Here is a 23,809-nt window from a genome sequence, read left to right as displayed (position 1 = left end):
AGACCCTTCAAATGAACCTAAGATGTCAATGACATCATTTGGTGATCCTGCTAAATGCAGACCCTGCTTCTCTGAGCCAGGGAAAGAGTTAACAAATGTAATCAACAGCAGGTTGTTAATTTTTTGTGTCCTTAAACAGCAGGGAATTTCTTCCTCATCTATCCAGGAAGATACAAGGACAGGCAGATACTACACTTGAATGTCTGCATCATTTTAATTACATCAGTTCATTAATATTCATTCAGCACTTTACAAGTGCTGAGCAGCAGTAAATTAGGAGTCTCCCTGGTGCCTCTCAGTGCAGTGAGGAAATCTGGAGCGTGGGGGCATGAGCAGAGCCCCTCTTTCCCTGCCCAACCTGGTGCTGCATGGAACACGGGGCTCATCCTGGTGTGGGTGGAGAAAGAATTTTCAGCATATTGCAAATAATGCATCTGCTGCTGTGATTCCAGCAAGCCATGTTGGCCATTGTGTGGTTTCTGGTTGTTGGGTGTTTGATGAGCGTTGTTGAGTGGTTGCTTGCCACGGCTGGGTGTTTGCCAACCATTGTTGGGTGGTCATTGGCCATTGTTGGGTGGTCGTTGGCCACTTGTTGGGGTGGTTGTTGGCCATTGCTGGGTGGTCGTTGGCCATTATTGGGGTGGTTGTTGGCCATTGCTGGGTGATTGTTGTCCATTGCTGTCCATTCAGTGTTCTGGGCAGCAGAGGAGTTGCCTCATGTAGAGGGAGTTAAAGCGAACAGCTTGTGCCTGCACACCAAGCATTTACTTTAGCGTGACATTAATTATGTAGGATTACAGAAGAAGCATTTTCTCTGGCACAGTTAATTCCTTGTAGTTGTCTGCATTGAAGCCCCACTCAAACAGCCACCTTTTGATGCATGTTAGTCTATTCATGCCCATCCACTTTACTCCTCTGGGCAGGAGGGGAGCTGAGGAGTGATGCAGGAATGATCCAAGCTTTACCTGTGGTTTGAGCCAGTGGTAAGCAGGTATTGAAAAAATGAGCTCAGGTCTCCAGCAAGTCCCTTCCAGGCATTCATTGCAGTCAGCCTTTGGTGGCATATGTTAAGAGCCCTTCTCCACACGTGTCAGCTGTTGGGACCCTGCTATACCCAGAGCTGGAGCCCGGTCTTATGCTGTGTGGGGCTGAGGATGTTCTGTATCTTGTGGTCCTGTCTGCACTTCTAGTAAATCTATTCCTTTTTGGCATATGGGGTTATCTTTACGTATGTAGTGTGGGAAGTGGCTTCGCCTTGAACAGTGCCACAGTGGAGGTGTTTTAGATCCAGAGAAGTTGCTTGGTTGTCTGCGGGGCTGAGCGTAGTCCCAGAGCTGACACATCACTCAGCGAGCACACAGCGTGCTGAGGGCTATGAAAGTTTCTGTGTCTCTCCTTCCCCACATGTGAAATGAGGACAGTAAAGATGTGCACCTCTGGAAGTGCCAGAGATTCCCAGATAAACGCCTCCTCTCCTCTCCTGCCTGTCTACCTACGCACCGAGCGCTGAACGCTGCTCGCATCTATTCCCTCTCCCGCAGTTGTTGATTTACTTGGGAAGCAAGCTGGTGGCTCAGCCTGGGATTTCAAAGAAGAGGCTTTTATGTAGCTGCAGGGAAGAAGTCAGGGAGCCAGCTCTGAAATCTTTCAGATTTGCCTGTGCTTTGCCTGTGAGAGTTCATTACCGAAAATATCCTCTTATCTCACTGATGTCCTTCCCATCAGCCGTTCTAATGGGCTGCTGCAGCCTGTCCTCCCAAGGAGCTGGATGCTGAAGGTCCCTGCCAACCCAGGGCCCCTTCACTCCCAGCTCCGTCCCTTCCCCTTGTCTCGCTGTCCCTCTGCAGTCCCTCTCTGCCCAACCAGCCCCAGCAGGGCTGTATCCGAGCTGTGGACTGTCAGCAGCTCACACCACGTGGAATGGTGCATGCACCCCTCTGCCTTTTGCTGCTGCCTAAGGGAAAAGGATGAGTCGATGGATCCATTCTGCATGGAAACCCTGTGCTGGAGGAGGGATGTGTTCACGCAGCACCGGCTCAGCCATCCCGATTACCTTGGGTAGGGGATGCTTGGTGCTGTCAGGGGCTGCACCTGCACGTATCCCCACAGTACACAGGATGTGACAGAGCAGCCCTGCTCCGTGGCAGCCCTGTGGCATTGAGAATTGCTGCAAATGACTGCAGTGTTTATCTGTAAGTGGTGAAAAGCCAAATTTATTGATAATGCTGTGACCTTCGGATAAGGTGGGTATGTGGGGTCCTGTTCTCTGCAGTTTGAAGGTCTGGTTCTCCTGCAAGGTCTCAGCATCCTGACTGGGGTAAATGGTATCATATCGAGACATAACTGCTCAGATTAGTGAATTCCTTCAGTAATGCAGTTTTCATCGAGGAAAATTAGAGGAGACATTAATACAACAGTTAACAGCAACTGGGTGCTGGGGGGAGATGTGTCGGCTTGCTTGTTCTGTTTACGGGCTTCATACAATTCCATCAATATTGATGTGTGATGCCTTTGATTTTGACACTAATCATTGCTATGAATTAAATTTGCAGCCATATAATTAGGACTGCTATTAATGGGGCCTCAAGCTAAGTACTGCTGTGCTAGTTGTCTTCTTCCTGATGGAAAACGGCGTCCACGGAACTCAGCTAATGTGGTTTGCCCGGTGGAGGATGGGACTGATGTGGAAATTGTACTTGTTGCATTTAGGGGTGCAGAGACATGAGAAGGGCAGACTTAGGGGTTTCCTGAGAAGCGTTTTGGAGTTGCTCCAGAACTTTTGAGTTTGCTGTTTTTCTTTTGGAGCAGGAGCAAGCAGGGCTTGCAGGAATAGAGTCATCCTCCATTTCCAGGGCTGAAAGGCTATTGCAAGCCTGGTTTCTGTTCTAGCTGCCCTTGTGCAAATCTGTCCCTTTATTTCTCTCCCCCAGCACTGTTTGGCTCCGTGGCAGCAGGCACAGCACAGTGGCCGGGCTGCCAGCGCCGCTCTCCGCTCAAATCAATCTTGTCTTTCATCCCGAGAGGTGTGCTTCTTATTAGATCTAATAAATCAGTGAAGTGCCCTTCATTCAGCTTGTCAATGGAGGGCATTGTTTGTGATCAAGAATAAATAAATGTCTCTTCTATGTCTGACCGTGCACAGTCCAAGTGCTGTTTTGCCATCGCGCCGTCTGTGCCTGCGCCAGGCAGAGCCCTGCAGCATTGCTGAGCCTCCCGGGCTGAGAGTGAACGTGGGGAAAGGCAGCACGGTGATGCTGGTGGTTTTATCCCAGCACTGACCTGCTCCGAAGAACTGCTGGAAGGTTTGGGATACATTGAGCTGGAGCTGCCTGAGAGCTGCTCTCTGCATGCAGAGGTCGCTTCCACAAAGCAAAGCTCTGTACTTTGCAGCCTCAGTGTTACACGTGAGAACTCAGGAATGGAGCATCTGGGGAGTTTGGAGGTGAAGGGGACAGTGACAAACAACTGTCAATTGCTGTTCTGCAGTCCCAGGGCACCCTATCCCCACTGCATTGCTCTCGTGCACGGCTTGCAGCGTGCAAGGTGACTGCGAGGAGCTGGGTGGGATCTGTCTGGAGGAAAGGTGCTGCAGGAAGATGCTGTGCTGTGATGCTGTGACTCGTCGTTTCCTTGCTGCATGCACAAATGTGCACATTGCTGGCTGCCCGGTGCTCAGCAAGGCAGAGCCCTGCAGGGCAGTGATAGCTGTTGGAGCAAGGGGGAGCGAACTTCTGAGTGCATTGTGGTGTTTTGGCATGTGAGGGTTTTATTCAGCTTGGCTGATTTAATTTCTTCCATTTGTGGCAATAAAACAGATCTTTCCCAACGAAGCACATGTCTGAACCTGTCCTTATCTGACTTCATTCTACAGATGCTTATCTCATCCTTCAATATACCCTTAATTATCGCTCCTACGTGTATTTTGGAGCACTTCAGGACAAACAGTTGCAGCAGTGTGCAGAGGAGCCCAAAGGCTGTGGGGCTGTTCCAGCCCACAAACCCCACAGCAGCAGTGGCAGCAGATGCTCAGTATCACCCCGTGTCCCTGCAGGGGATGGAGCAGTTCAAGAACATCCCCACTGCCCCTTGGAGGCACAAAATTGGCTCCTCTTCTCCCAGCATCTCTCCCCCAGTTCTGTTATCTGTTGCCTAGCAGAGGAAAATGAAGGAAAGGAGAATTTTGGATGTGTTTTAGAGCTGCTGGAGAGCTGAGGGGCAGGTGTACAGGAGCTGCTATGTGAAATGGAACCAGGTGGGCTCGGAGGCAGCTTTAATCCATTCCTTGGCTCACGAGGTGGTGATGAGAGGCTTCTTACCAGGGCTTGGGCACCTTGAAAAATCAGCTTAAAATGCAGAGTGCAACAATGGCATTTGATTCGTTTCCAAACGGAGTGGGGCCACAGGAGCAGTGAGCGTGGGGGGATTCTGTGTGTGGGTTCTGCACCTCAGGGGTTTGGTCCCAGTCCTCACCAATGGCCCTGAGCATCCATCCTTGCACTTTGGGATACATATACCACGAAGCTCTCCCACTTGTGCACTCATGGTTTTTTTTATCTTGAATGTATTTAGAAGATAATTAATCCCCACACCTTGCATAGAAGGAGGCATTATCTCCTTTATGAGGATGAAGTGAGGCAGAAGTTATTCCTCCTCTGGTTCGTGCTGGAGGCAGAGCAGCATTTTCGTGTGGTTCAGTAATGCTTTTTGTTGTTGTTGTTGTTTGTGAAAAACATCAGGAAAGGCCAAACTGCTCTGTGAATTCACAGTGGTTTTGCTGCCTACTCCCTGCTTCCCTCTGGGTGTGAAACTTGAAGAGGTTGCTGTGCTCTGGACACGTTCTTGGCTCCTGCCTCTCCATCTGTGAGTGAGAACGTTGTGCTCTCTTTGGGATACGTGTTGCACTGCAGGCTTTTAAGATCCTCACTGAGGTCAAACAGTGCACAGTTTGGGTCCATTTGTAGCATCTTAAATCCCCGTGTGGCAGGAAATGCTGCGAGATGACCACGCTGCGTTGCTTCTATAAATGCCTCCTCGAGGCAAAAAGAGCAAAAATGGAAAACACAAACGTTCAGAGGGAAGGGGAAGGTGCACGCAGAGCGCTGTGCTTTGGGGCTGTCCCCCACACTGCCCTCCCTCACTCTGTTCTTCATCTGCACCATCAGCTTCACCACCCGTTGCTGCTCCCACTGCTTCTTGCTGCTGCCCGGGGCAATGGCAGTGTTAGTGAGGGTGTAAAATACAGCGTAGTTTGCAAAGGCAAATCCATCACTGGTTCATCTGCTGATATTTATGGGAGTGCCAGGCAGGTGTGGCTGGGATGCAGCCGGTCCCTATGTTAGCAGGAGCCCATTATGCCTGCAGTGATGCATGCTCTGCCCACCTCCCTTCCTTCTCCTCAGCAGAAAGGCAGGTGCCTGTGTGCCTCAGGTCTTCAAAGTGCAACCAGCAGCAGTGATTGGAAAGGGCTTCTCCAGGACCCACACCTCCTCCTGGTTGCTCCTTCTCTGTTGGTTCCACATCTTTACATCTCACAGATGCATGCAGATGAAAGGGATGTGCACTTGAAATGAATGTGCGCATGGTACAGCCTGCTTATTATACAGTGTGGGGTTTTTTGGTGGTTTTTTTTTTTTATTTCTTATTTTTTGTGGTATGCTGCTAAATTATTTATCGTGTGCTGGGCTTTAATCTCATAAATCTGCCTGCAGGCCTTATGCTTTGCAGCCTGAGCGTCCTGCAAAGCATGAGCGGTGGGTGAAGGTGCTCCTGGCTCATTCCAGCCTGGCCTTCAGCACTGGGAATTTGGTCATGGCACTGTGAAATAAGTAATGAGAAGAATGTGGAAGATGCAGGCTGAGGGACAGGTAGGGCTGTGGAGTGTGAAGGGGATGGTGGGCTGCTTTGCTGGAGGTGTTGTGGATGGGAACCTCTGATCAGAGGCACAGCCTGAGCCCTGCTGAGCCACGTGCTGTTCCTTGAGGAGCATTAAAGCACAGCCAATGCCTGCTGGAACGCATCGATAAAGCGCTCTTTTTAGAAGCATTTCTGCTTCTCCAGCACAAATGTGCTATTTCTTGTTTGGATGCATGGCTTTCTTCGTTCACTTTTATTACTAGGGACATTTACATGAAAACAGCGTGTTTTGCTCTCGCAGCATATTCCCCCATCACAGCTGTGCTGCTCAGCCCCTGCAGTCTGTGCCTTCCCTCAGAATGGGGCTGAACTGGGGCACCCAAATAGGGCTGGAACACAGCACCGAAATTCCTCATCAGTCCAAATTTCAGTCCGAAAGATGGCTTTCCTGTGGATTTAGTGTATTTTTCTTTGATGCTTAGCCATCATAGGATGCAGCACTGCAGCCCCCCAGTTAGAACCTTGTGCCTGGTGTCTGATCGTCCCAGAGACCCCCCAGCTTGTGAGAAGGGTCCAGCCCACTGCCCTGCACTTCTAGGGGCTCTGGCTGCTGCTTCACGGAAGCAAATGATTGGGGAGAAGTGAAATTCCAGCCTGCTGCTTCCCTCCCCTCTGACCTCGCGGCGTTTCTTTCTGCTGACCCCTGAATATCAGAACTGCTGACCTTTGGTATTGGGGGGAGGAGGGCAGCCAGAAGACGGGGGGGTTGGATGCTTTTGGGGGTGAGGAGGTAAAACTGAAACCAAATGATGGATGGGGATGGGCTGGTGCTGGAGATGGGCTGAGTGCACGCGCTGAGCTGCTTTGCTGCTGCTCCATCACAGATCTTGCTTTGAATGCTTGCTGGAATGCTTAGTTTCCTGAAATGCAAAATGTGAAGCTGGCAGCTGAGCTCCTGTATCTCATCCCCAGCACCTTACACTGACTCTTATTGACTGCAGGGATGGGGCAAAACCACTGCAGACTGTGCTGGTGTGGAGCAATAGCTCTGATAGAGCCAGGTACACAGTGTGATGCTTGTGGGTGTTCATAGTGCAGCTTGATGGCAGCTCCTGCTCCACATCTGCTCCGGCAGCAAGCTCTGATGGGCTGTAGTGTTCTGTACCACCCAGGCTGGCTGAGCCCTGCAGAGCATCTCTGGCCATCCCCTGTGGCAGCAGGACCGAATGCTGTTATCTGGTGCTGAAAGGTTTAACAAGGCAGAGACGGAGGGGGAGTCAGGGAAAATGTTGGCTGCTCCCTGCCTGCCCTGTAGGGAAAGCGTTGCAGCTTTTAATTTCTTTTTGCTATTCCCTCTGGTAAAAACCCCTGAGTTCATGTTATGAGCAGCCTTTGCCACTGTGCCACAAAACTGCAGCTCTCCACAGTGCCCAGCACTCTGCACACCCATCCTTGCTTTGCACAGCTCAGCCTCAGCATCATCCCAGCTCATCCCAGCACACACACCGCCTGCAGTCCCACATCTCCACACATCGCACTTTACCCCTGCAGAGCCCAGGGAGCTGCACTGTGTTGGTATGCAGGATGCTGCCGGGATGGATGTGCAGCTTGGGAGTGCTCAATATCCCCCTGACAGGTAGAGCCCCCACAATGGGATGTGGTCACATCCATCACCCAGCAGCACAGGTGCAGCTGTGGCCCTGCACCCTCACAAAGGCTCTGTGTGAAGGGAGGATGCAGTAAATGTCTGCCTCTTGCAGATTTATTCCTTCATTAGGTATTTAAATACATTCTGCTGTATAGGATGCTTCTGTGAGGCTGCTGCTTTTTTTCTCCCATGGAATAAATACAAAGCGCTCCCCCCTGGTCTCTGCTGCTGCCTGGGAGTTGGGGTTCATGGTCAGTCCTGAGACCCTGCAGGGCACCTGGCCCAGCTTTTCGGGCCTCACTTCATCCCTGTGCTCAGCATTTTGAGCACTGGCAGCAAAGTAAATGCTCCAAACCCAGCAGTCATTGAACCAAACAGCCCGGGGAGGAGCAGGGATGCTAAATTTAGCAGAAGTGCCCCAGGCAGGGGGCCACCTGGGGCTTTGTTTAGTTTCACACCAACTTTCATCTCTTTTATTTATCATTTGGGGCTGACTGATGGATTTTGTTCCCTCCTCAGCAGGAGGGGAGCACTGCTGGCTCAGCCAGGCAGAGTCCCCATTGCCCCCCATGGCTCCCCCCAGCCCAGGCTGCATTCTGTTGGGCAGCTGGACTGAGTGTGGTTGTTTTAAGCTCCAAACACTTAAAATGTAAGGGAAGTTTTGAGCACTGATGAGTCTGGCAGTGATGCTCTGATGTGTGAAAGGCTTCAAATACAAATGTACCTGTGCCCGTATAACAGTGCCAGCTTGGGTTTGCTGATGCAGAGACATCGTGCCACATAGGGATAATTTTCTAAAGGTGATTTTCCTGCTATGTGTTGCCTTATAAGACCCTCCCCTTTCTGTTCTCAGGGTGGGTTTTGCAGTCCTTCTGGCCGGTCCTTCTCCCCTGGTGCTGGGGGTGGTTGGCTGCAAGGCAGCAGAGCTCAGCTCTCTGTGTGCTCTGCTCCCGGCTGTGCTCAGCTCCCAGCCCTGTGCCAGCTCTGCTGCGTGCCCGCAGTTGTCCTGAAAATAAACAAAATCCCATTCAGCCCTGGTCAGCGAGGCAGTTTTTGGGTGATTTCCAGCAGAGCGAAAGCTGGAGAGGATTTAAATCGTTGGGCTCTGGTACGAGGTTTGAGTAGCACAGCAGCCCAGGCAGAGCCCAGGTCTTGTAACAGCCCCACAGCTTTGGGCAGTGGGGTCAGGATTTCATTTTTCCTTTGGGAATGGCTCACTGCATGAAATATTCATCTTAACCCAGGGCGTGTTTTAAAAGCCTGCTATCTTCCACTGCACCATTGTTCTTCCCTCCCGCGTCTCTGGCTAAATTAAGACTTTCTTAGAAATGCACAGGTTAAAAGTTTAAAAGCTTAAGGTTTCATTCATAATTCACGTGTCAATGAGGCTTTGATTCCTCCCGGGGAAGCAGCCTCCTCTCTGTGATGCATGTTGGTGGGGTCACCCTGTGCCCAGCCAAGGACCCTCAGTACAGTGCAGGATTCTCCAGGGCTGCTGATGGGGAAGGCAGAACCCTCCATTGGGGTCATTGATTGGAATCTGACCCAGGGCACCGGGTGCCAGAAGTCATTAATGTCTGATAGCTGCTCAGTGCCATGTGAAAAATGAGTCCCTGGGTTTTGGTCTCATTCCCAGTGTGGTCAGGCATCCATGCCCCAGTCCTGCTGTTACCTTATCTGATAGCCTTCAGCTGGGTGATGCCACCAGTGATCCTCAGGCATTCACAGTGTTCCCAATGTGCCCTTCCCATCCCTCTGCAACCCTCTGACACCTCCCAACCCATAGCCTCTCCTTGTGCCCAGGGCCACTTGGCTCTGCTCCCCCTTACGCCCTACGATGCTGATGGTTTTGAGAGGGATTAGAAGAGACCTGGAGGAGCCTAGGAACTGGGTTTGGAACTTGTCCCTTCTGGGAGCCTTTTGCCTTCGTTCTCTCACAGATAAATCTGCTCTCAGCACTGGGCATGGCATGGCACAGCAGCCGCCGCTAATCCTCCCCCCAGGTGTGCAGGGATCTCCCTTGGCCGTTCTCCTTCAGAATTAAATCCCTTTGAGATATAAACCAGAGTGGGATTTTTTTCTTTCCCCCTTCCCCTTTCTTGTCTCCAGCCCACCCAAGTGCCCATTGGTGGCAGGGATGGGATCAGGAATCAGTAAGATTAAAAAAGAGCATTGAGTCCACCAATCAACCCGTCTTCACTATGCCCATTAACCACATTCCTTCGCCCAGTATTGTGCCACTTCTGGTTTAGAAAAGGAGACTGGGGGGGATTTAGATTGGACAGGGGAGATTTGGACTTGATATAAGAAAACAGTTTGTTACAATAAGGATAGTGGGGCATTGGCACAGAGAGGTGGTGGTGCCCCATCCCTGCAGATGCTCCAGGCTGGACGGGGCTCTGAGCACCTGATTGAGCTGTAGGTGTCCCTGCTTACTGCAGAGAGTGGGACCAGATGGCCTTTCAAGGTTCCTTCCAACTCAGACTGTTGTGTGATTCTCGGGTGGGATTGGCAGTGCTGTGCACCAACTCAGCTCAGCTCAGCACTGCACAACACAACACAGCTCAGCTCAGCACAGCTCCCAGTGCCGTGCTGGCTCCCAGTGGCCACGTCCCAGCTGGAGAGGGGGATTAGAGCCGAGCCCGTCTGGGCTGGCAGATGCTGTGTTAGCTGATCTCCTGCCTTCAGTGCTCCGCCGTGAACCTTCACAGCCATTCCTTCAGATTTTTCCAGGGGTCGGGTTGATAATGAAGGGATTAATTTAATTCCTCCCTCCCCACCCGCCTTTACCCCAAGCTTCCCAAGCAGCTGCTCTGTGCCTGTTCATCTGTCGGTGTTTTTATTGGCATCGTTTGGGCCATGGCCAGTGCTGAGCTCGTGACCTGGCTGGGGATGAATGCAGCATGGGCTGGCGTGGCCGAGAGCCCACAGGCTGTGGTTTTCTCTCCTGATGTGCATCGATGGTGGCAGCTCCCCGTGGGTGTCCCCTGGGTTTCCCCTCTCAGGATCTCAGTCCCTTCTTCCAGTCACGAAGGGGCTGGGCAGCTCTCTGGCTGTTTATATGCATTAATCCTTTACAAGCACAAAGGTCTATTTCCCATCAGTCCTGAAATAAGCCCTTCCGCTGATTTTGATGCACTTTGACTAAATATCAGCCTACCCCTTGGCTGCCTTCAGTTTATCTCCTCTAGGTGGATCTGCATGTCGTGGCCCAGAAGGATGCTCAGCTCTTTGCACGTCGCTGCCAGCATCCTCCCCGTGTCCCTGTGCATGGTGCATGGCGTCTGAGCTCTGAGCAGCACTGTGTCCAACACTGGGAGTTTGTGCTCACAGCCTCTTCACAGCCCCTCTCTGTGCCCCATGGGCATGGGGTTTGGGCTAGATGGGGGGATTTTTATCCGAGCACTGTTACGGTGAAGGAGGAATTTAAGTGAGATTGAATGCACGTGCTTTCAGGGAATCATTTTCCAAAGCTTGTGGGTTTAGTGAGGAGAAACAGCTCAGATTCCCGAGGTCTGCAGTTCCTCATTTGGTTCCTGCTCTCCCAGATTCTCCCCACCACTTTCACCTGCTGCTGTGGCTCCATATGCTCGTAGCTCTGCAGGCACATGCATCTCCCATGTGCCCAGGCAGATAAATATTGCATCCCTGCTCTGGTACGTGACAGTTACCCCAGGCTGTCATGTTCCTACCTGGCCATGCTGTTCCTGCTGGTTTTGTCCATGAAGAGGAGATTGACAGTGCTGGGAATTGGCTGCCGGTCCCAGGAGGAGCAGCTCTGCAGGTTGTGCTGGCAGCCTGTGCATCTGGACGCATCAATCCACAAATGTGGGAACAGCTTAGCAGGGAATTGTGGTTTAGGTTACAGCAAGATCCCAGAATGAGCACATCTGTGTTCAATCCGCAGCGCTCTGTCAGACTAAAACGAAGGGGAAAAAAAATAAAAGGAAAAAAAAAAGATTTTACAGGAGTTTTTGTGCCCTGGGGGAGCTGTCTCCCAGTTTGTAACGGTGATGTAAAACCCACCTGTGGTTGTTCCCTCTCCTTTCTCTTGCCTCCCTGCTCTTCCCTTTCCCGTTGCTTTTCCTGGTGGTGGTGCTCATTGTAGGGCACTCCGTGCTGCTCAGGAGGGACGTGGTTTGCAATGAGCCTGGGCTGGAGTTAAGCACACCCATGGGGTGAGACTCAGCACGCTGAGGGCATTCAGGTGCAGCTGCAATGGGAGCACGCTGCACCTTAAATCAAGGACTGCAAAGCATTTGAGCTCTGAAGCTCTTGTGAGATTGCCAGCTGGAATGTAAAATAGCTGAGGTTTGTGTTATGAAGAGGAGATATTGGTAATGCCTGGTCTTGCTGCTGTTTGGTAGCATGCTGGAGGAAGCAGCCCGTGCTGTGCCTCTGCTCCCAGGAGCTGTGCATGGAGCTGTGGGCACGTGCAGGTCAGTGCCTGTAGCATTTACATGGAGCAAAAGCAATGGGAGCTGGGAGCAGGCAGCCCCCCACCATCCCACTTCTGCTGCTCCACTCTGCATTATTCAGAGCTGTCGAGGTGTGATTTGTATTCTTTATGGCCAAGCAAAGGCACCATGGGGTCTTTGATTCCCTTTGGGAGGAGATTACATGAGATTGCAGAGAGACTGGCAGGGAAATTGCTTGAAATTGCACCTATCATAGCACGCATGTGCACGGGGATGTGCACGTGTGTGCTCCTCCGTGCTGCTTGCAGGGAGCAGGGTGGGTTCCTGCAGGGAGCAAACTCGTGCCCAGCAAGGCTGTGAGGTGTGGGGCGATGGGAGGACGTGGTGCTCTGAGGAGATCAGGAGCTGCAGTTGTACAGAGCACAAGGGGAACCTGTGCCAGAGCCTTTCACGCCTCCTCTTGCCTTCTTCTACTCAACGTTTTTGCTCAGATAGCAGTGGGGACCTGTGCATCATTTATTTATGCTGCAGCAATACACAGCAAATCCCTCCACCACTTCTGTGCTTTCTGTTCCCTTTGCACGGCCCCACAGAGAACGTAGAGGGATGGAAAATGAAGACAAACTTAACGTCTGGAAAAGGAGGACGGAGTGGCTGTGCCCATGGGAATGACTGCAACTGGTTTTGGAGGTCCCACCTGGATCCCATTGCCTCCATCGCTGCACCCCAACCCCAGCATACGCCCTCTGCACTGTGTGCAGCTGCAGCCTGTACCCATTGCACGGCTTTGCCCCGTCCTCGTGCAAAACACGCAGAGCAAATGGAGAGTGACAGGAAAGGGTCACTGCTCCAGGTCGCCACCAAGGTGCTGGAGGAGATAATCAGACCCTTTTCTTTTCGGTTCAGTGCCCAGCAAAAAAACAGAGCCTTGCAAGCGTGCCGCGGAGCAAAGCCCACAGCAGCAGCCACTTTGCTGGAGAACTTTTCCCCATTGGATGCATTTGTGAAGTGTTGTGCACTCCCTCGGGATGCGCTGGGGCACAGCAGCCAGCTTGCATTAGCATTCCTATTAATAACACTAAATAGCAAACATGCTTTGTGTAGGTGTGAGCAGAAATGGAAGATGTCGTTATTAAGATAGAGCTGCACTGAACGAGACCCCACTCACTGCTGGAAGGGTCTGTGCCAGCCTCACAGTGATGGTTTGCTGCTGTTGAGTTCAACTCTTCTTCCCCAAATAAGGCTGTGCTTGTGATAGCATCACTGAAAGGCTCCCGGCAGGGGATGTTTTGACAGAAAGTGTGATAAAATGTAATGCAGTGGATATCGTCCCATTTGCGATTTATGAGGAATTCTGTAACCTAGGGGGGATTAATTCTGCATCACGTTACGACACATCGGATAGGTTCTCTCCTCATGCTTGCTGTTTCTCCGCGTGCATAATGAGCAAACCTAGTGATTTTTTTCCATGATAATGAAACATTTTGTGGCGGAGCTTCAGCCACCCCTCTCCCTGCCTGTAGATCTCCGTGCTTCATCCCTGGTGGTTGCAGAGCAGCAATGATCACCTCCTCCAACGCAGTGCATGGAAAGTCCCATTCCCTGCTCCCAAACCCCAACGTGGGGGTGTTGTGCTGGAGCTGCAGGAGACCCACAGCAGAGGGCAGGGAGGTGTTGCCAGGGCCACGCTGGAGATGCATTTCCATTATGCAGACACGAGGGCTGCACTCCTGAAACCCATCCCCAGAGCTCCCCAGCAGCTCAGCCCCATGCTTCGCTCCTTCTGCTGTCACTGAGCAGAGTGAGGTGATGCACCCAAATGCCACGTGCTGCTGGGGGAGCTCTGGGAGCTGCATTTCAGAGGCACCTGACAGCTCAGCAGGGAAAAATCAATGGGCCCGGCGTGGTTTTGAGAACCTATCCATGCTCAGCCAGCCCGTGTGCCAGCGATCAACAACTTGAGAAGGCAGATTTGTTCCTCGCTGCCTGTTTCTGTCGGCTTTTCTTTGCCTTCTCTTGCCCCCGTCCGCCCATCTCTAAGCCCGACTCTTTTGCATGATCGTCTCCATTTGCATTTCCAGCAGATCCGCTGACACTTGGCTGGACTGTGGGTGAAGCTCTCCTTGAAATGAGCCCGCGCACAGAGTTTGTTCTGGGGAGATAAGAAGGGAAGTGGCAGGGAGGGCCTGGGGGGAATTACGCATGTGAAACTGCGCTGTGAAATTAACACCAGCAGCCACACTCCGGGCCAGCAGCACTTTGGTGGGATTTATTTTGGAAGCAGCATTTTTTACCGTGGGCAATAGACTCATCTCCCTCACCCCAGCAGCTCTCAATCCCGGCTGGGGAAGCCAAAGGAGGAATTGTCTGCTCGCTCGGTCTGAAGTTGCTCCGTAGTGCTGGCAACGTGATACTGAAGAGGAATTTTAATTTCATGCTGTGTAAGAAGAGTGCATGCAACAGTAGCAGCCGTATGGATTTTCATATGAATAGCTGCACAGTATTCATAACAGGGCAGCAGTGTTGTCCCGCAGGTTTTCATTCTTCTCGTTTCTTTGCTGTTTTCACATTTCCCTTTGCTGTCCACCCATTCTAGCACTTGCTGAAATGGAAAGTATGTCCCCGCCAGATGGAGGCACAAAGTGACGAGCCTGTTTGTCAGCTACATTGCAGTTGGCTGCAGAGACCTTTTGTTGCTTTGATTTCTGTGCACTCCGAGTGCAAGTCTGTTTGCTCGGGAAGGAACGCTTTCAGCCTCCTGCCCCTCGTGTTCAGCTGTGCACTGAGAGCAGTTTGGGACAGCAGAGCCCATTTCTGCTGCTCAGTCCCAAGGACACCTCAATAACGTGCCTGGAGCTTCCTGCTGGGAGAGGTTTGCTGTTTGCTGGGCTGGGGACCACTGCAGCTTCCCCAGTGCTTTCACCTAAACGATATCAGCAGCAAGGAATTTGGCTTTGGAAAAATCACATGATGAGAGCTGCCTTAAAATCTGCTTCTACTTCTCCTAGTAAAGCAGTGAGGCTCGCTGCTTTGCCAGCACCTGTGCTAAGCTGCTCGCTAATGCACCCACACAACCCTGCTCGTCCACAGAGCCAATCTGTTCTGCAGTTAGGACAGGTGGATAAATCCTTCTGCCTGCAGACACTGCTTTCTGATATTCCCACATGGCAGCAAAAGGCATGGATTGAGGAAATCCTTTTCAGCTGCTGAAGAGCTGCGTGTGCGCAACAGGAGATGAGCAAAGGAATACAAGGGAACCAGCAGAGCCAGCCCTGATGCTGGCAAGTTGCTGTAGGAAGGGTTTTCAGCAGTGTGAATGGTCCTCCCCTGTCTCCAGCCCATCCCTCCGACAGCCACTGGAGCCCAGGGTGACAATGGGGCTGTCAGGCTGCAGGTGAGGGCACAGCCTGGGCCGATCCCACACTGCGGATGCTGGGTTTAATGCTTGCCTTCATGGCTGCAGATTGATACAGCTGGGAAGCACATGAAAGGGTTCTGCAGCAACGCAGACGTGTAATTAATAAAACACAGATTTCCATTTGAAACCGTTGCCTGAAATAGCTCGCTGATGGAGGAAGAGCTGTCTGCTCACACGAAGGAGCTGAGTTTGCAGCAGTGTGCTGAGCTGCCACGTCCTGGGCAGGGATGGGAGCATTGGGCTGAGATCATAGAGCCAATCATAGAACCACAGAGTCATTCCTGTTGGAAAAGACCTCTGAGTTCCCCAAATCCAAACCCAGCCTTCCTCTCCGTGCCCACTGACCACATCCTGCAGTGCCACATCTCCATGATTCTGGAACCCTTCCAGGGATGGTGACCTCACTGCTCCTTGGGCAGCTGTGCCAGTGCATCACCGCTCTTTCAGAGAAGCAATTTCTCCCAGTATCCAACCTGAGCACCCGCTGTCAGCCTGGCAGGGAAGTGGTTAACAGCACGGGCTGCAGAAAAGCTGCCTCAAGTGCAGGTTAATAGGCTGGAGTGACCGAGAAAACTTCCCCTGAGCACTTGTAGAGGCTTTGGGATCCTCTTGTAAATCAAAGCATGCAGGTCGCCTGCAGGTGTGGGCGCACAGAGCTGTGCTAATGAGGCCACCAGCGCCCTGCCCGGCCCCGAGCTCAACACACACTCAGTCTGCAGCAGATGACAGGGCACGTTCTGCAGGAGGGAAGGGGCAGGCTGGGGAAAGGCAGTGTGGGCTGCTGCGTTCCCAGCGCTGCAGCGGCGTGCCGAGCTCCTCGTGTTGCTTTTCTGCTAATTGGAGTTGGCTGTAACCGATGTAGAAAGTGACGGCCTTAGGGAGATGAGATCGTTGCTTGGGTTGTTTTGTTTGTGTTTGTCTGGGATTAGATACAGATGGAATTCTAAGGGAAAAAAGCTGGCTGTAGGGAGGAGGCTCTGTGGAAATAAATGTGATGGAAATGGTGGTGCCACGGCTGTGCTGTGGCTCTGTCAACATGAGCCAGAGGCAGAAGGTGCTGGAGCTCTGTTGCGCATCCCCAGCTGGTTCCAAGCAGAGCTGGGCTGGTCTGGCTGTGCCCTGCTGGATGTAGAAGGGGGAAAGGGAGAAATAAGGCAGCCAGCACCCGGGTGAACCACATGCAGCTCATATAGCAGCTCCCATGGGCCTCTGATTGCCTTGCTTTATTGGGGATTGAGGGAAGAATTTGTGTTGGATAGAAGGCAAAGAGACCACAAACCAGTCAACACGCTCCCACGCCAGTGACACAAGGGTGTTAGTGGGATTTTGGCAGGAAGAATTTCCCCAAAGCTGACTCAAAGCTGGAGGAATTACTGAGAGGCTGAGAAATGAAATAGACCACATTGCTGTGACCGCTCCAACCGCAGCCCATCGGGCACAGCTCGGCTGTGTGAGCAGTGCTGGTTTGAAGGGAGGCAGGAGGGGGGTTTGGCTCAGTGCAATGCAGGCGAGCAGCTGGGCTTGCTCTCCTCGGGGCTTCTCTTTAAAAGGAGCTTTGAGTTGATAAATTTTTGCTCGTTTTTGTATAAAGAAATCTCTCTGGCTTTGATGCATAGGAGCTGCTCGTTGTGCTTGGTGCCGGGTTGTTTACAGAGCAGCAGTGTGATGGGGCAGAGAAATAGAGATGGGCAGCCCAGAGCCCAGTCATCTGAGCTCCCCATCATTAAGCGGCCCCAGTCATTCCAGCCTGCTGGAGATGGGCTGGATGGCTTGGTGAAGGCACATCCTGGCTGTGTTCTCTGCTCTCCCTGGCACACAGGTCCACATTCTCCATTCCTCTCCCATCTGCTTCGACTTTCCCAATTTCTAACACCTCAGCCATAAGATTTTGCCTCTGTTTGGATGAATGGAGAAGAAAAATGCCCCCGGAGGTCATACAGCACCTGGGATGGATTCTGGCCGATGCCACAAATGTGAGAGCTGCGTTGCTCACAGCTGGACCACGTCTGCATCAGAGCCTGAGTAGCAGCACTGAGGGATGCTCTGGGGCCAGGGGAGCAGACCCAAGCCAGCAGCTGCTGTGGCTCCTGGGGACCTGGTTTGCTCAGTCTGTGAGTGACTTCATGGATGTCACTGAGGAACTGCAGTCCTGGGGACATCAGCCCCACTGCTGCTGTGGAACTGCTCAGTGCTGCTGAGGATCACGGACCTGGAGGACAGCGGAGAGGTGTTGTCTCTGCTCAATGATTGAACAGCACACGGTATTTGCCTAACCAGCTAGACCTGAATTGCTGTTCAAACAGTACTTCTCTGCCCGCCGTTGGCAATCAGGGAGCTAATTACACTGGATTAGGGTTTTTCTCTTAATTACATGAAAAATTTAGCGCAGCTGATGTTCATGAGGCTGCAGGGGATTAGGGTGGAAGCCATGTGTTTATCTACAGGTCAATTACAGCAGCATGGTGTGGCTGCATCTCTGCCACCCACAAACCCCATCCTGAGCCCATCTCCTGCTGCTGGTGTTGGGCCATGGCTGCGATGTGGGATTGGCTCAATTGGTGCGAGCAGTCGGTGCGTGGGATGTGCAGTGGTTGTGGGGCAGCCCCATTGCTGCCAGTGGAAGTGGGGCTCGGGGCTCTGAATTCTCTCCCATCTCTGACAGAACAAGGTGAGATTTGATCAGTAACACTGAAGCTTTTGGAGCTACAAGATAACAAAAATCGGGTTCTTTTATTTCCTTGTAGGCTTTGGCCTCTGGCTGTGTGCACTTTGGCTCACGGCGGTGTTGTGCAGGAAGCCCAGCTCATTTGAAACATATTTCTTCCATGGTGTTTGTGATGAGGAAAGGGAATGATATTTCCTGAGGAACTTCCTGCCCCCACCTGCCGGCCGGAGCCGTGCCGAGGGCAAAGCAGAGCTTCCATGTGGCACTGTGAGGGGTTGTCTCTCCATAGGGAGAATGGCTGCTCCATTGGAACGAGCCCTGTGTTAACCCATCTGTCTGAGAGGCTTTTATTTCATTTTTAAGCAGCTGCTTGAGGTCAGCAAACCAAACTAAGCCAGGGCAATCTCTACGGTGTGAAATGTGCTGCTGTGGGGGGTGGCACGTGGGTGGTGACATTGCACACTGTTCATCTGGAAGGGCACAGGTGGGATAGGAGTGCAGGGCTGTTCAGGGACTTGGGCAATGCTGAGTGCATCCCCAGTGCCCCCATCCCCCTAAATAACACCAACTCTGTGCTTCCTCCCGTGTTTCTTATCAGACACAGAAGGTTTGGAGGAACTCAGCACCCCTTCCCTTTTTTCCCCACGAAAGTGAAGAAGTGCTGTTCCTATAGCACAGAAACGGGAACAAATGATCTGATGGAACTGGTGGATGTTTCCTCCTCAGTTACAGCAGCTTGGACACTTTCAATGCAGAATCCCTGTCCCTCCTCCCTCCCTCTCCCTCCCTCCCTCCAACCTCACTGGGGCTGCCTTAACCACTGCCTTTCATTCCCTTTCCCACTGTAAGGGAGGGAACTGATAAAGCAGAAAAGCAGCAGGGTAAGCTGGGGAGGAATGGCAGAGGGTGGAGGAGCACATTGCAGCGAGGAGAGTGCAGCTCTTGTGATGCAGAGACGCCCAGCTCATTGCTGGCTCTCCGAGGCCAACACTCAGTCTCTTTGATGATTTCTTCACTCTGTGCCAAAACATAAAGCCTGCAAGCAGCACTCAGTGCTTCCCACTACCCAGAGCAGCACGGAGCCGCCTCTTTAAAAATAATACAAGGATATAAAGGGAGAAGGGTGCTTATTGCTGACAAAAGAAAAGGGAAGTCATTGCACATTGCGGCTCTTTATTCCAGGATGACTTAGAAGTGAAGAGGTTCTGTAACAGCTGCAGACGTGCCCCGCGCTCTCCTCTTCCAGGGGGGCAAACCTGCGGGTTGCTCTCAGGCTCTCTGCTTCTGATGGGCTGTGCTTTGATGCTGCTGGAAGGTGCGGGACCAACAGCCCTGAGTTGATGCAGTTGTCTCTGCTCCATCCCTGGAAGTCGATCCCTGAGCCCTCCGTGCCAGTAGATCTGCCTCCTGCCGCAGCTTCAGCCGAGATGTGGACATGGGGTGCTGGACCCAGTGCTGCAGATGCACTGCAGAGGAAGGTGACCCAGCCTGGCTCCCTCCCCAGACCCGCTCCTTATGAATCCATCCCCAGAAGAACATTAATTAATTAATTAGCAGCTCATTTGCATGAGGTGGCATGTCATTCAAGTTGTGCTGCTGCAAGTAGGGCTGTGACAACGTGTGAGCTGACAGCTTTTCAAATAAAAAGTCTTTTAGGGGAGTGATCTCCCGAACTGGCAGCTTTGTTCTGGTGAGCCTCTCACACAGTAATAAATTAAAGACATGGGGCTGCTGATTAGTCTCTGCGTGGTGCCTCGGTGCCACCCTCCCTGTTTTACCTTGCAGGATCAGCTCTGCAGAAGGAAGGAAGAAGGAAATAAGGGCAGGAGAGGCAGTGCTGGCCGGGGCATGGGCAGGTCTGGGTGTGCTCACAGTGCTTTGAGCTTTAGTGCCCAACATTTGGGGTATGCAGGGGATGCAGAAATGGCTGAGATCTTCAGCATCATTGTTATGAGAGCCCGTGGAGTGCAGCTGAAGCTTTAGGACAGAAGGAAGGGCAGCGTTTTCTTTTTGTTTTTAACGTATCTTGCCTTCCCTGCAGATGGGCTCAGACCCTTGAAGATGATGAGTGAGGTCTCTCCTCACCTCAGCTGCACGTGCAGAAGGCTTGCAGCCCTCATGCAGGGAGCAGGTGGGAAGAAAGCCCTGCTCTTGGGAGCAGCTCTGCAGCCTCGGTGCTGGGGATGTGGAGCTGAGCTCACTGGTGCTGCTTGCTGCCAGGTTGCTGGGTTTGCCCCTTGTTCCCATCTGCTGCACCCCAGGGAGTGCTCCTGCTTCCAGGTGGTGACGGAGCACTTAGCAGCACTGCCAGAGCAGAGGAGCTGGGAAACACATGTGGGTGTGAAAGACAAACGCAGAGACATTTTTGACATGAGTATTGGATTTGCAGGAACCTCAGATCTATAAATAATGTGGGTCATGATGGCTGATCAGCATGAGCTCACCGCTGTCCCCCCCACTGCGCAGGGCTGTGCTGTACCTCGCTGCCTGCCATCCTGCTCACTGCAGTCTCACTCTGCAAGAGAGAAACCTGCATCTGTGTCAATGGAAGGAGCAGCCGTGGTACCACAGTACCCAAGAAAAACTCCTGCTTGCAGTTCCCCTGCAATGCCTGCACATTGCTGGAGCTCTTTATGAAGTGCTGATTTTCCCCAGTGATCATAGGGAGCTCTGTGAGGACAGCCCGGTGGGGATCAGCGGGTGTATTTAATGTTTCTGTACTGCAGCTCTGGGAAGGAGGGATTTCCTCCTCCCAAGGAGAGCGGATCCTTTTGCCATAGCCACCCAGTCTGGAATCACTGTGTTTCCTGCCATGAATCTCTCTGTAGGTCTTCCCCAGAGGGACAGAAATAAGGGTGATGCTCACCAAGACAGATGGATTCTGTCCCAGTTTGGGGGAAAATGCATAAAGAAAAGATGACAGGAAAGAAAGAGACTAGAATGCGAGGGGGCCTCCAGGTAATGAAGTTAATTGGATATGCTGATTTAAATTGAACGTGCATGTAAGGGTTGTCATTAACTTCCTCACGGACATGTCTGTGATTTAAGGGAAAGATATGTAATGGGATTACTGTTTCACTTTAATTTCAAAGGGAGGACTTCCCACATGGAGAGCAGTGTGCCCCATCAACCTGTGCTGTCTCTGAGCTCCTCATGTCCTCCTGAAGATGGGAATGGGGGGTGCTCAGATGGGAACTGGGGTGCTACATGGAGGGGAACGGGCAGTGCTGCATTGGGGTGCTGCCTGGTGGTGTGAGCACGGCCCCATGCCCCAAGTTTGTATCCCGGATCTGCTATGAGTTCACTGTGCAATCCCCAGCAAATCTCCACTTCCCTCTGCTTTATCAATGGTGTGCAAATGGCTCTGACCCAGTCCCAGGGCATCCCAAAGCATCCCAATGCCAGCAGTGCTCGCTGGCAGCTGAAGAGGCACTTCACGTGCAGAACAATTTCATAAAGAGCCTGAAGGGCTCTTGAAAACTTCTCATCTAGAGATGATGTGCAGTTTCTGTTCTGGGTTCTCCCCTCCTGCAGCCTGCTGTGCCTGTTCCCAGTGGTGGCAGAGACACCAGCGTGGGCTGTTGGGTGCCTTGATGCTATGAGGAAGTGTGCTCCGTCTGAGCATCTCACCTCATCAGTTGGATGTGGTTGTGTACAGCCCAGCTTAATTAAACTGGATTAGGAAACATAAATTCCTTCCACAAAGACGATTTGGTGGAGAAGCACACAGAAGATCTGGGCTGGTATTTATTTATCTCATCCTGTCTTTGGGATCTTCTGCTCTGCTGAGTGTCTGGCTTGTAGAAACTGCCCTCAGTGCCAGGTTGGGGTAGGAGAAACCCTGCAGAACTGTGGATGGAGGAGGAAGGGAAGGACAGCCCAAACCTCACTTCTCCATCCTGTCTCTGAGCTCTGCTGCCAGCCTCAGTCCTGCTGAATTTCCAGCAAAAAATCCATCCTGGAGCTTTACGGGAAGCTGTAATGGGAAATGCCCAAGGGCCAAAACATGCAGCCTTAAGTGACAAAAAAAAAAAAAAGGCAATTCTGCAGAGATGCACCTTGGCCGTGAGGGCTGTTCTTGTTTTCTGTTTCTATTTCAGGCAATAGATGCACTAACGCTCCAGTGCGCGTTCCCAGAGCCGATGCAGCTCCAGGAGAAGCATCCATTTTATGCAAATGCAATGTTGTTTGATGGCATTTGCCCCGAAGGGCTGGAAATCCCAGCATGAAGGGAGCAGTCAGCAGGCTGCAGGGTTGGCTGGGCTTTGCGCTTTGTCACTGGACAACACAAAGAGCCAATACCCCATTGGGGTTGGATGTGGGGATCTGAAAGGTCTTTTCCAACCAACCCCAGTGATTCTGTGATCTCAGCACCCCCCTGGTGTGCTCAGGGCTCCTCCAGGCTGTGGCATACGGAGAGGATTTGGGATCTGCCACCCAACCAACCCAGCGGGTGACCTTGCATCCAGAATGGGGAATCAGCCCCTGCAGCCATGGAGTACTGAGCACAAGCATTTCATCACGAGAGCCACCCTCATTGAAATGCTCATAATGAAAGCAGACAGGTAATTTAATCACGGAAAGTTCCTACAAAGAGATTCAGTGTCTTCTAATGGAAGCCTGCTGGGAGGAAGTGGAATGGAATCCAAATGTGGGTACCAGCTGGGCAAGGAGAATACCTGAAACTTCAGCACAGTGCGTATGTGGGAGCTCCACGTTGTATTAGATCCCTGAATGGCTCATGCACTTATCACCTGTGGGTGCTACTCTGCACCATATACGTGACACAATATAGTATTTTGCTAATCTCCTAAGATAATGCAGAGCTTATGCCTGCAGGCTGCATTGTGGGGGTATTAGAGACATAAATCTGCACTGTGCCTTTGAAGGACTGTGGTTTCCTGAATGGAAAAGCGTTCTGCTTCATCACGTGGGGTGTTCTGCTGGGCCTGGTGCTCTGAGCCAGTGCTGATATTGGGATTTGCAGATTATGTCGTTAGGCTCTTTTCAGGCCATATTTGTAAACATGCACCGGGAGCAGCTGAGGAAAGTGCTCTGTCTGTCCCAGGTGACTGTTCCAATTCACACCTGAATGTGTGAGCCCGTGTTCTGCCCTCCTGTCTCGTGACAGTGAGCATGACTCTTGTCCTGAACACCTTTGCTTTGCGTTGCCAGCACTGCAGGCATCTCCCTGCACCCACTGCTCACTGTTGTGCTGCACTCACACCCATTTCTGCACAGCCCAGTGCTGCTTCCCCTGTGATTTTCTCTCATGCCTCTTCATCCTGGTTGTACTGCAAGGAAGGTCTTTGGGGCCACAGAGAAGGATGGCTGCCCTCAGCCCAGCCCCATCCTGCATCTCCCATCGGGTTGGGATCATGATGCTGGGTCAGCTTTGCTCCCCAGGCACTCAGAAGTGAGCACTCCCCTCTGTCCTCCAAAACCTCAGACCTTTAACAAGAGCACCTCTAGGGTCTGTTTCATCACCCTTACCCTTTATCTTCTTGGTATCTGTGGCACCATGTTTATTAACATATATTTAGCACCAGGAAGACACCTGTAAGGTAGGCAGAGGGATTATTTCTCCCTCCAGACGTCAACGAGAAGTTTCCTGCTGCAGAGATGATCCCTTTCTTCTTCCGCATGCACAGGAATCATCCTTCTTCTCGTCTGACATCATCATCTGTTGCCATGGAAACGAAACTCTCAGGAAGAGAGGCATTGAAACACCCCAGCATCAGCACATCCTCCTATTGCCCGGGCATTGTGTGGGGTGCTCACAGCTGGAGCTGCTGGGCTCACAGCTG

At 52.0% G+C, this 23,809-nt stretch overlaps 1 protein-coding gene across 4 annotated transcripts in view; it reads left to right on the top strand.

The window, feature by feature from the left end:
• PLXNA2 (plexin A2) overlaps positions 1–23,809 on the top strand; it is a 178,508-nt gene that overhangs the window by 90,205 nt on the left and 64,494 nt on the right. The window lies entirely within an intron of this gene.

The sequence above is a fragment of the Meleagris gallopavo genome, chromosome 28, assembly GCF_905368555.1.
Source record: "Meleagris gallopavo chromosome 28, MGAL_WU_HG_1.1, whole genome shotgun sequence".
NCBI classification, from domain to species: domain Eukaryota; kingdom Metazoa; phylum Chordata; class Aves; order Galliformes; family Phasianidae; genus Meleagris; species Meleagris gallopavo.
The sequence above is the reverse complement of the archived record's forward strand: the minus strand, read 5'-3'. Positions and strand labels throughout refer to the sequence as shown.